This window comes from Lycorma delicatula, chromosome 7 (assembly GCF_047948215.1).
Source record: "Lycorma delicatula isolate Av1 chromosome 7, ASM4794821v1, whole genome shotgun sequence".
NCBI lineage: Eukaryota > Metazoa > Arthropoda > Insecta > Hemiptera > Fulgoridae > Lycorma > Lycorma delicatula.
In genome coordinates, this window is record NC_134461.1 from 51,253,200 (window position 1) to 51,263,287 (window position 10,088).

At 34.6% G+C, this 10,088-nt stretch overlaps 1 protein-coding gene across 13 annotated transcripts in view; it reads right to left on the reverse strand.

Moving 5' to 3' along the window:
- The window catches only part of LOC142327793 (uncharacterized), an 87,731-nt gene extending 77,790 nt beyond the window's left edge, over window positions 1-9,941 (reverse strand). For 8 of the 13 annotated variants that reach the window (XR_012757100.1, XR_012757093.1, XR_012757099.1 and 5 more), the window contains exon 1: window positions 9,656-9,941. The gene's annotated coding sequence lies outside the window, so the exon portion shown is untranslated. Of the gene's footprint in view, window positions 1-9,591 lie in introns of all 13 variants that reach the window. The other 5 variants (XR_012757101.1, XR_012757104.1, XR_012757102.1 and 2 more) reach the window with 1 other exon arrangement.
- Window positions 9,942-10,088: the final 147 nt, after the last annotated feature.

Consider the following 10,088-nt stretch of genomic DNA (forward strand, 5'->3'; position numbering starts at 1 on the left):
ATTTGTTAAATTAATATTACTGTTATTAACAATTAAAGTTGTCAAATACACCAAATAATATTTATTTCTTTACGATCTGTAGCGTTGTTATTAGAGCCGTATCAAATTTTGTTTACTTACTCAGTAAATTTAGGAATATTTTAAATGAATCTAAACGACCATTCAGAAAAGAATTCAACATGTAAACCGGGTAAGTTCTTTTAATAATAATATTTTATATTAAGAAAAGTAGTACGCAATTGAATAATGTGATATGCATGTATGTTAATGTTAATTACAATGTTAGGTTAAGTTAGTAGTAATTATCGGAATTTAATGAACTAAATAAGGCTTTAAAAAACGCTTTGTAAGGCTTTAAAAAATTATTATTTATAGCTTAATTAAATCTATTTTAAATTAAATTAAATAAAATTTATATAGATTACTTTAAACATAATAAAAATAATCTGCTTTCAAGTAAGTACCGATACAATAAAAGAGGTTTCTGATTCTTTTGTAGACTAAATTTTTTGTATTTAATTTCTATTTAAATGTGCTCTAATAATTGCTACTTATTAATTATTTCGGGTGTCAATATTTTATTTAAATTCTGTTTTTTGTTTTAAAAAAATTTAGATTTCTGTTAATAACAAAATCTTTTACCTGTGTCTGCATTTGATGATTAAAAAATTAGCTATGTATTTTAAAAAGGTAAAATGGCCTTTATTGTTGCATGAAATACTTTTAAATATTTTCTCGCTTTTTTTAAACTTACACTGATGTGTTTTGCAGATCAAAACGGTCGGTTTTTATGTTAGATGGTCATATTTATTATTAATTTTTTTTCAACAAAAATTTATTCTGATTTTTTTAAATATTTTTTATTAAGCGTGATAACTTACAATTGTACATCATAAATGAATGCAACTTTTAAAATTCACCTGCATGATTAGCTAAATAACATAGCCAACAGTACATAAACAGGTAATGATGAGGCCTTCAATTATTTAATTTTATGTAATATTCAGTATGTATAAATATAATTACAACCGCGCACGTAAACATAAAACCACATTTGCGTGCGCGCTTCTGTTAATTTTTTTTTGTCAAAAATTACAATTTTTTATTTTAATTTAAAGCAGAAATTTAAAAAATCGAATAGTGTAATTAACAAGAGACATGTAATGTCGCCCCGTCCAAGTCACTGAAAGCGTGCTTGCTTGCTACACCTTACACCAATCATATTAAAAGAAAAATAACTGAACCATAAATTATTATAGATTATAAAAAATATTACCGGTGATATGTAACGGGGTAATGATATGATTGGATCAATTTCTAAATTTATCAGCTTAGCTGATTATTACGTATATTGAACATCTACAATACAAATGCGCGCGCACCCCCTCCCCCCACACACACAGAGAGAGAGAGAGAGATCTATTTTTTATTAATACTAACATAAAGTAATGTGTGAAGTTTAATCTGTGTTTGTTTAGACATTTATATACTTCGTTCTTATATATTTACTAGCTGCAGGGCTAAACGATTTAATTTCCGGATAAACAAGATCCGGTCGATCAAGAGCGTATCCGATGCGTTAAACAGTTAGCGCTCAATTTGCTGATACATACGCCGTTTGAATCGTGAAAATCGGACGAGCGGTTGCCGAGATATTACGGTGGTAATATCTCGGCAAAATTAATATTAAATATGTAAATTTCCTCCTCTATGAATCATGAGGCCTTGCCGTTGGTGAGGGGGCTTGAGTGCTCAGGGATACAGAGTAGCTGGACCGAAGGTGCAATCATATCGGAGAGGTATCTGCTGAGAGCCAGACTAAGGAATGATTCCTGAAAGAGGGCAGCAGCTCTTTCAGTAGTTGTTAGGGGCGTGAGTCACAATGACTTAAACGGCCGTATCAACATCACCTCCTCTATGAATCATGAGACCTTGCCGTTGGTGAGGGGGCTTGAGTGCTCAGGGATACAGAGTAGCTGGACCGAAGGTGCAACCATATCGGAGAGGTATCTGTTGAGAGCCAGACTAAGGAATGATTCCTGAAAGAGGGCAGCAGCTCTTTCAGTAGTTGTTAGGGGCGTGAGTCAGGACGACTTAAACGGCCGTATCAACATCACTCAGTCCTCTGAGTACTGCGCAGCTGAAAGCAATGGAAAACTACAGCTGCTTTTTTTTCCAAGAAAATGTGGCTCTGCATTTTCACATAACAATAATGGAGGCGCCTTCCTTGGTAAAATATTCCGGAGGTAAAATAGTCCCCCGTTCGGATCTCCGGGTGGGGACTACTAAGGAAGGGGTCACCAGAAAATTAAAAAATAACATTCTACGAGTCGGAGCGTGGAATGTTAGAAGCTTAAAAAAGGTTGGTAGGCTAGAAAATTTAAAAAGGGAAATGGATAGGGTGAATGTGGATATAGTAGGAATTAGTGAGGTTCGGTGGGAAGAGGAAGGCGACTTTTGGTCAGGTGATTTTAGAGTAATTAACTCAGCGTCAAATAATGGGCAGGCAGGAGTAGGTTTCGTGATGAACAAGAAGATAGGGAGGAGAGTGGAGTATTTCAAAACGCATAGCGATAGAATCATTGTAATAAGGATAAAATCAAAACCTAAACCGACAACGATTGTTAACGTTTATATGCCTACAAGCGCCCATGATGATGATGAGGTAGAGTGTGTATACGAAGAGATTGATGAAGCAATTAAACACGTAAAAGGAGATGAAAATTTAATAATAGTTGGAGATTGGAATGCAAGCATTGGAAAAGGCAAGGAAGGAAATATAGTGGGTGAATATGGGCTGGGCAAAAGGAATGAAAGAGGGGACCGACTTATAGAGTTTTGCACGAAGTATAATTTAGTAATTGCCAACACCCAATTTAAAAATCATAATAGAAGAATATACACTTGGAAAAAGCCAGGCGATACTGCAAGGTATCAGATAGATTATATCATGGTTAAGCAAAGATTTAGAAATCAACTCGTTGACTGCAAAACTTACCCTGGAGCAGACATTGATAGCGACCATAATTTGGTGATAATGAAATGTAGATTGGGGTTTAAAAACCTGAAGAAAAGGTGTCAGATGAATCGGTGGAATTTAGAGAAGCTTGAGGAAGAGGAGGTAAAGAAGATTTTTGAGGAGGACATTGCAAGAGGTCTGAGTAAAAAAGATAAGGTAGAAAATGTAGAAGAAGAATGGGAGAATGTTAAAAAGGAAATTCTTAAATCAGCAGAAGCAAACTTAGGCGGAATAAAGAGAACCGGTAGAAAACCTTGGGTTTCAGACGATATATTGCAGCTGATGGATGAACGTAGAAAATATAAGAATGCTAGTGATGAAGAAAGTAAAAGGAACTATCGGCAATTAAGAAATGCTATAAACAGGAAGTGCAAACTGGCGAAAGAAGAGTGGATTAAAGAAAAGTGTTCAGAAGTGGAAAGAGAAATGAACATTGGTAAAATAGACGGAGCATACAGGAAAGTTAAGGAAAATTTTGGGGTACATAAATTAAAATCTAATAATGTGTTAAACAAAGATGGTACACCAATATATAATACGAAAGGTAAAGTCGATAGATGGGTGGAATATATTGAAGAGTTATACGGAGGAAATGAATTAGAAAATGGTGTTATAGAGGAAGAAGAGGAAGTTGAGGAGGATGAAATGGGAGAAACAATACTGAGATCTGAATTTAAGAGAGCATTAAAAGATTTAAATGGCAGAAAGGCTCCTGGAATAGACGGAATACCTGTAGAATTACTGCGCAGTGCAGGTGAGGAAGCGATTGATAGATTATACAAACTGGTGTGTAATATTTATGAAAATGGGGAATTTCCATCAGACTTCAAAAAAAGTGTTATAGTTATGATACCAAAGAAAGCAGGGGCAGATAAATGTGAAGAATACAGAACAATTAGTTTAACTAGTCATGCATCAAAAATCTTAACTAGAATTTTATACAGAAGAATTGAGAGGAGAGTGGAAGAAGTGTTAGGAGAAGACCAATTTGGTTTCAGGAAAAGTATAGGGACAAGGGAAGCAATTTTAGGCCTCAGATTAATAGTAGAAGGAAGATTAAAGAAAAACAAACCAACATACTTGGCGTTTATAGACCTAGAAAAGGCTTTCGATAACGTAGACTGGAATAAAATGTTCAGCATTTTAAAAAAATTAGGGTTCAAATACAGAGATAGAAGAACAATTGCTAACATGTACAGGAACCAAACAGCAACAATAACAATTGAAGAACATAAGAAAGAAGCCCTAATAAGAAAGGGAGTCCGACAAGGATGTTCCCTATCGCCGTTACTTTTTAATCTTTACATGGAACTAGCAGTTAATGATGTTAAAGAACAATTTAGATTCGGAGTAACAGTACAAGGTGAAAAGATAAAGATGCTACGATTTGCTGATGATATAGTAATTCTAGCCGAGAGTAAAAAGGATTTAGAAGAAACAATGAACGGCATAGATGAAGTCCTACGCAAAAACTATTGCATGAAAATAAACAAGAACAAAACAAAAGTAATGAAATGTAGTAGAAATAACAATGATGGACCACTGAATGTGAAAATAGGAGGAGAAAAGATTATGGAGGTAGAAGAATTTTGTTATTTGGGAAGTAAAATTACTAAAGATGGACGAAGCAGGAGCGATATAAAATGCCGAATAGCACAAGCTAAACGAGCCTTCAGTAAGAAATATAATTTGTTTACATCAAAAATGAATTTAAATGTCAGGAAAAGATTTTTGAAAGTGTATGTTTGGAGTGTCGCTTTATATGGAAGTGAAACTTGGACAATCGGAGTATCTGAGAAGAAAAGATTAGAAGCTTTTGAAATGTGGTGCTATAGGAGAATGTTAAAAATCAGATGGGTGGATAAAGTGACAAATGAAGAGGTATTGCGGCAAATAGATGAAGAAAGTAGCATTTGGAAAAATATAGTTAAAAGAAGAAACAGACTTATAGGCCACATACTAAGGCATCCTGGAATAGTCGCTTTAATATTGGAAGGACAGGTAGAAGGGAAAAATTGTGTAGGCAGGCCACGTTTGGAGTATGTAAAACAAATTGTTGGGGATGTAGGATGTAGAGGGTATACTGAAATGAAACGACTAGCACTAGATAGGGAATCTTTGAGAGCTGCATCAAACCAGTCGAATGACTGAAGACAAAAAAAAAAAAAAAAAAAAATCAACATCACTCAGTCCTCTGAGTACTGCGCAGCTGAAAGCAATGGAATACTACAGCTGCTTTTTTTCCAAGAAAATGTGGCTCTCTGCATTTTCACATAGCAATAATGGAGGCGCCTTCCTTGGTAAAATATTCCGGAGGTAAAATAGTCCCCCGTTCGGATCTCCGGGTGGGGACTACTAAGGAAGGGGTCACCAGAAAATTAAAAAATAACATTCTAAGAGTCGGAGCGTGGAATGTTAGAAGCTTAAAAAAGGTTGGTAGGTTAGAAAATTTAAAAAGGGAAATGGGTAGGACAAATGTGGATATAGTAGGAATTAGTGAGGTTCGGTGGGAAGAGGAAGGCGACTTTTGGTCAGGTGATTTTAGAGTAATTAACTCAGCGTCAAATAATGGGCAGGCAGGAGTAGGTTTCGTGATGAACAAGAAGATAGGGAGGAGAGTGGAGTATTTCAAAACGCATAGCGATAGAATCATTGTAATAAGGATAAAATCAAAACCTAAACCGACAACGATTGTTAACGTCTATGTGCCTACAAGCGCCCATGATGATGATGAGGTAGAATGTGTATAAGAAGAGATTGATGAAGCAATTAAACATGTAAAAGGAGATGAAAATTTAATAATAGTTGGAGATTGGAATGCAAGCATTGGAGAAGGCAAGGAAGGAAATATAGTGGGTGAATACAGGCTGAGCAAAAGGAATGAAAGAGGGGACCGACTTATAGAGTTTTGCACGAAGTATAATTTAGTAATTGCCAACACCCAATTTAAAAATCATAATAGAAGAATATACACTTGGAAAAAGCCAGGCGATACTGCAAGGTATCAGATAGATTATATCATGGTTAAGCAAAGATTTAGAAATCAACTCGTTGACTGCAAAACTTACCCTGGAGCAGACATTGATAGCGACCATAATTTGGTGATAATGAAATGTAGATTGGGGTTTAAAAACCTGAAGAAAAGGTGTCAGATGAATCGGTGGAATTTAGAGAAGCTTGAGGAAGAGGAGGTAAAGAAGATTTTTGAGGAGGACATCGCAAGAGGTCTGAGTAAAAAAAGATAACGTAGAAAATGTAGAAGAAGAATGGGAGAATGTTAAAAAGGAAATTCTTAAATCAGCAGAAGCAAACTTATGGATCTATCGGCAATTAAGAAATGCTATAAACAGGAAGTGCAAACTGGTGAAAGAAGAGTGGATTAAAGAAAAGTGTTCAGAAGTGGAAAGAGAAATGAACATTGGTAAAATAGATGGAGCATACAGGAAAGTTAAGGAAAATTTTGGGGTACATAAATTAAAATCTAATAATGTGTTAAACAAAGATGGTGCACCAATATATAATACGAAAGGTAAAGTCGATAGATGGGTGGAATATATTGAAGAGTTATACGGAGGAAATGAATTAGAAAATGGTGTTATAGAGGAAGAAGAGGAAGTTGAGGAGGATGAAATGGGAGAAACAATACTGAGATCTGAATTTAAGAGAGCATTAAAAGATTTAAATGGCAGAAAGGCTCCTGGAATAGACGGAATACCTGTAGAATTACTGCGCAGTGCAGGTGAGGAAGCGATTGATAGATTATACAAACTGGTTTGTAATATTTATGAAAATGGGGAATTTCCATCAGACTTCAAAAAAAGTGTTATAGTTATGATACCAAAGAAAGCAGGGGCAGATAAATGTGAAGAATACAGAACAATTAGTTTAACTAGTCATGCATCAAAAATCTTAACTAGAATTTTATACAGAAGAATTGAGAGGAGAGTGGAAGGAGTGTTAGGAGAAGACCAATTTGGTTTCAGGAAAAGTATAGGGACAAGGGAAGCAATTTTAGGCCTCAGATTAATAGTAGAAGGAAGATTAAAGAAAAACAAACCAACATACTTGGCGTTTATAGACCTAGAAAAGGCTTTCGATAACGTAGACTGGAATAAAATGTTCAGCATTTTAAAAAAATTAGGGTTCAAATACAGAGATAGAAGAACAATTGCTAACATGTACAGGAACCAAACAGCAACAATAACAATTGAAGAACATAAGAAAGAAGCCCTAATAAGAAAGGGAGTCCGACAAGGATGTTCCCTATCGCCGTTACTTTTTAATCTTTACATGGAACTAGCAGTTAATGATGTTAAAGAACAATTTAGATTCGGAGTAACAGTACAAGGTGAAAAGATAAAGATGCTACGATTTGCTGATGATATAGTAATTCTAGCCGAGAGTAAAAAGGATTTAGAAGAAACAATGAACGGCATAGATGAAGTCCTACGCAAAAACTATTGCATGAAAATAAACAAGAACAAAACAAAAGTAATGAAATGTAGTAGAAATAACAAAGATGGACCACTGAATGTGAAAATAGGAGGAGAAAAGATTATGGAGGTAGAAGAATTTTGTTATTTGGGAAGTAAAATTATTAAAGATGGACGAAGCAGGAGCGATATAAAATGCAGAATAGCACAAGCTAAACGAGCCTTCAGTAAGAAATATAATTTGTTTACATCAAAAATGAATTTAGTCAGGAAAAGATTTTTGAAAGTGTATGTTTGGAGTGTCGCTTTATATGGAAGTGAAACTTGGACAATCGGAGTATCTGAGAAGAAAAGATTAGAAGCTTTTGAAATGTGGTGCTATAGGAGAATGTTAAAAATCAGATGGGTGGATAAAGTGACAAATGAAGAGGTATTACGGCAAATAGATGAAGAAAGTAGCATTTGGAAAAATATAGTTAAAAGAAGAGACAGACTTATAGGCCACATACTAAGGCATCCTGGAATAGTCGCTTTAATATTGGAAGGACAGGTAGAAGGGAAAAATTGTGTAGGCAGGCCACGTTTGGAGTATGTAAAACAAATTGTTGGGGATGTAGGATGTAGAGGGTATACTGAAATGAAACGACTAGCACTAGATAGGGAATCTTGGAGAGCTGCATCAAACCAGTCAAATGACAAGACAAAAAAAAAAATGTAAATTTAACATTACATATTATAATTACATTAATTTAAAATTTAACATACAATAAATGGAATACTCGAGCGAATACAAAGTTGGTAGTTACAGTGTTAGATAACTTATTTTTTAACCAACATAGAATGGAAGACCGAGTTCTATTAAAATGTACAAAAAAAAAATTTTGTGCAAAAATTGTTGCAAACTTCAGGCTTTATTTTTGTCTTAATGTATATAGTTTAAGCTTCAGAATTTTCTTTTTTTGTATTAAACGACAAAACCTAATGAGAAAATAATAAAAAAACATGAAATAATTGTTGACATTAATCTCAAATACACACGCATGCACACACACACACCATGGCGGGTAGTAGCGCCTTTCTCTGCAATCCCGAAAATTTTTGAATTAAAATTAAAATATATATATATGTGTGTGTGTGTGCGCGCGCGCAATCGTTTTGACTATTGTGGAAAACGAGCGTTCATTAGTACATGTAACTGGAAGAGTCGCTAAAACTTGTAAGAGAAAATTGATATTCGGCAAATATTATTTATTGCAACGATCAAATATTTTAATAATTTCTAGATCGTATTTTAAATTTAATGACTTCATCTCCTCGCACCAAATAAGATACTCCGCTTGGAGGACAGATTCAGAACATTTATTATCATAATACATCGCTAAGATTTTTAGTTCACCCCTTTTCCAGTACTAGCTGATTCTAGCAAAAGAACTTGAAAACTTTATGAAGATTCTTGGAATGTCCTTTAACTGTCTTTAACGCATGCGTTTGGATTGCGATAAGCAAGTGTTGCATTTCTGGCTTGCGGGAAATCCCCCAAGAAAGGGGTCAAACCATTTTTTGGGGGGAGGGGGTCGGAGGGACCGCCTCCGACTAGGTTATATATTATATCAACCTAACCTTTTGTTTTCTCTGTTTAACCTCCGCATCCACCGTTAGGTATTGTTTCAGAGGATAAGTTGAATGATTTGTAGCGTGTGTGAAAATGCCATGCCTTTCTTTTTCCTGTTTAACCTCCGGTAATTACCGTTCAGATAATATTTCAAAGGATGATATGTATAAGTGTAGTCTTGTACAGTCTCAGTTCGACCATTCCTGAGATGTGTGGTTAATTGAAACCCAGCCACCAAAGAACACCGGTATCCACGATCTAGTATTCTAATCTGACTTTACTTGGATTTGAACGCTGGAACTCGACTTCCAAATCAGTTGATATGGGAAGACGCGTTCACCACGAGATGAGGTGCAAATGCCACACCTTGTATCAACATAACCTAACCGAACATAACTTAAGTAAGCTACCCTCTTATAACTAATGTTAAATACATATTTTATGAATACCCTCTTATAACTAATGTTAAATACATATTTTATGAATGTTGTATGGAGAATATGTAAAATGATCGGTATACTTAATACCTATATATTTGTTAAATTCTTCAACAATGGAGGCGATTATATACGTGTAGGTGATTATACGTACAAATATGTGTAATAGTTTGAAAATGCTTTAAACCACTTAAAAACTTGAGCTTGTGACAGAGGATCATTTCCATACGCCAGTTTTAATTTTGAAAAAGTTTCAGTAGCAGTCTCACAGAGTTTAACACAAAACTTAATTGCACAACGGTTGCTCATAATTAGTATCACTCATTTTTGTAACGCACAAGAAAAACTCATTTCACGAAAAGTTTGTTAACATCTCATATACTGCAACAATAGTCTAAAAATATTAATACCTAATATAAATCAGCTGTTCATATAACCATATGTTTATGTAACTTTGCAGTGTTGTCACTTTGGCTGCAAAAAAAAAAAACTAGTGTCTACTTTATTTAGAGACCCGTAAATAAAATATTTTTATAAAAACAAAAACTTATTCATTATTTCTTTTGAATTAAACCCATTTTTATTAT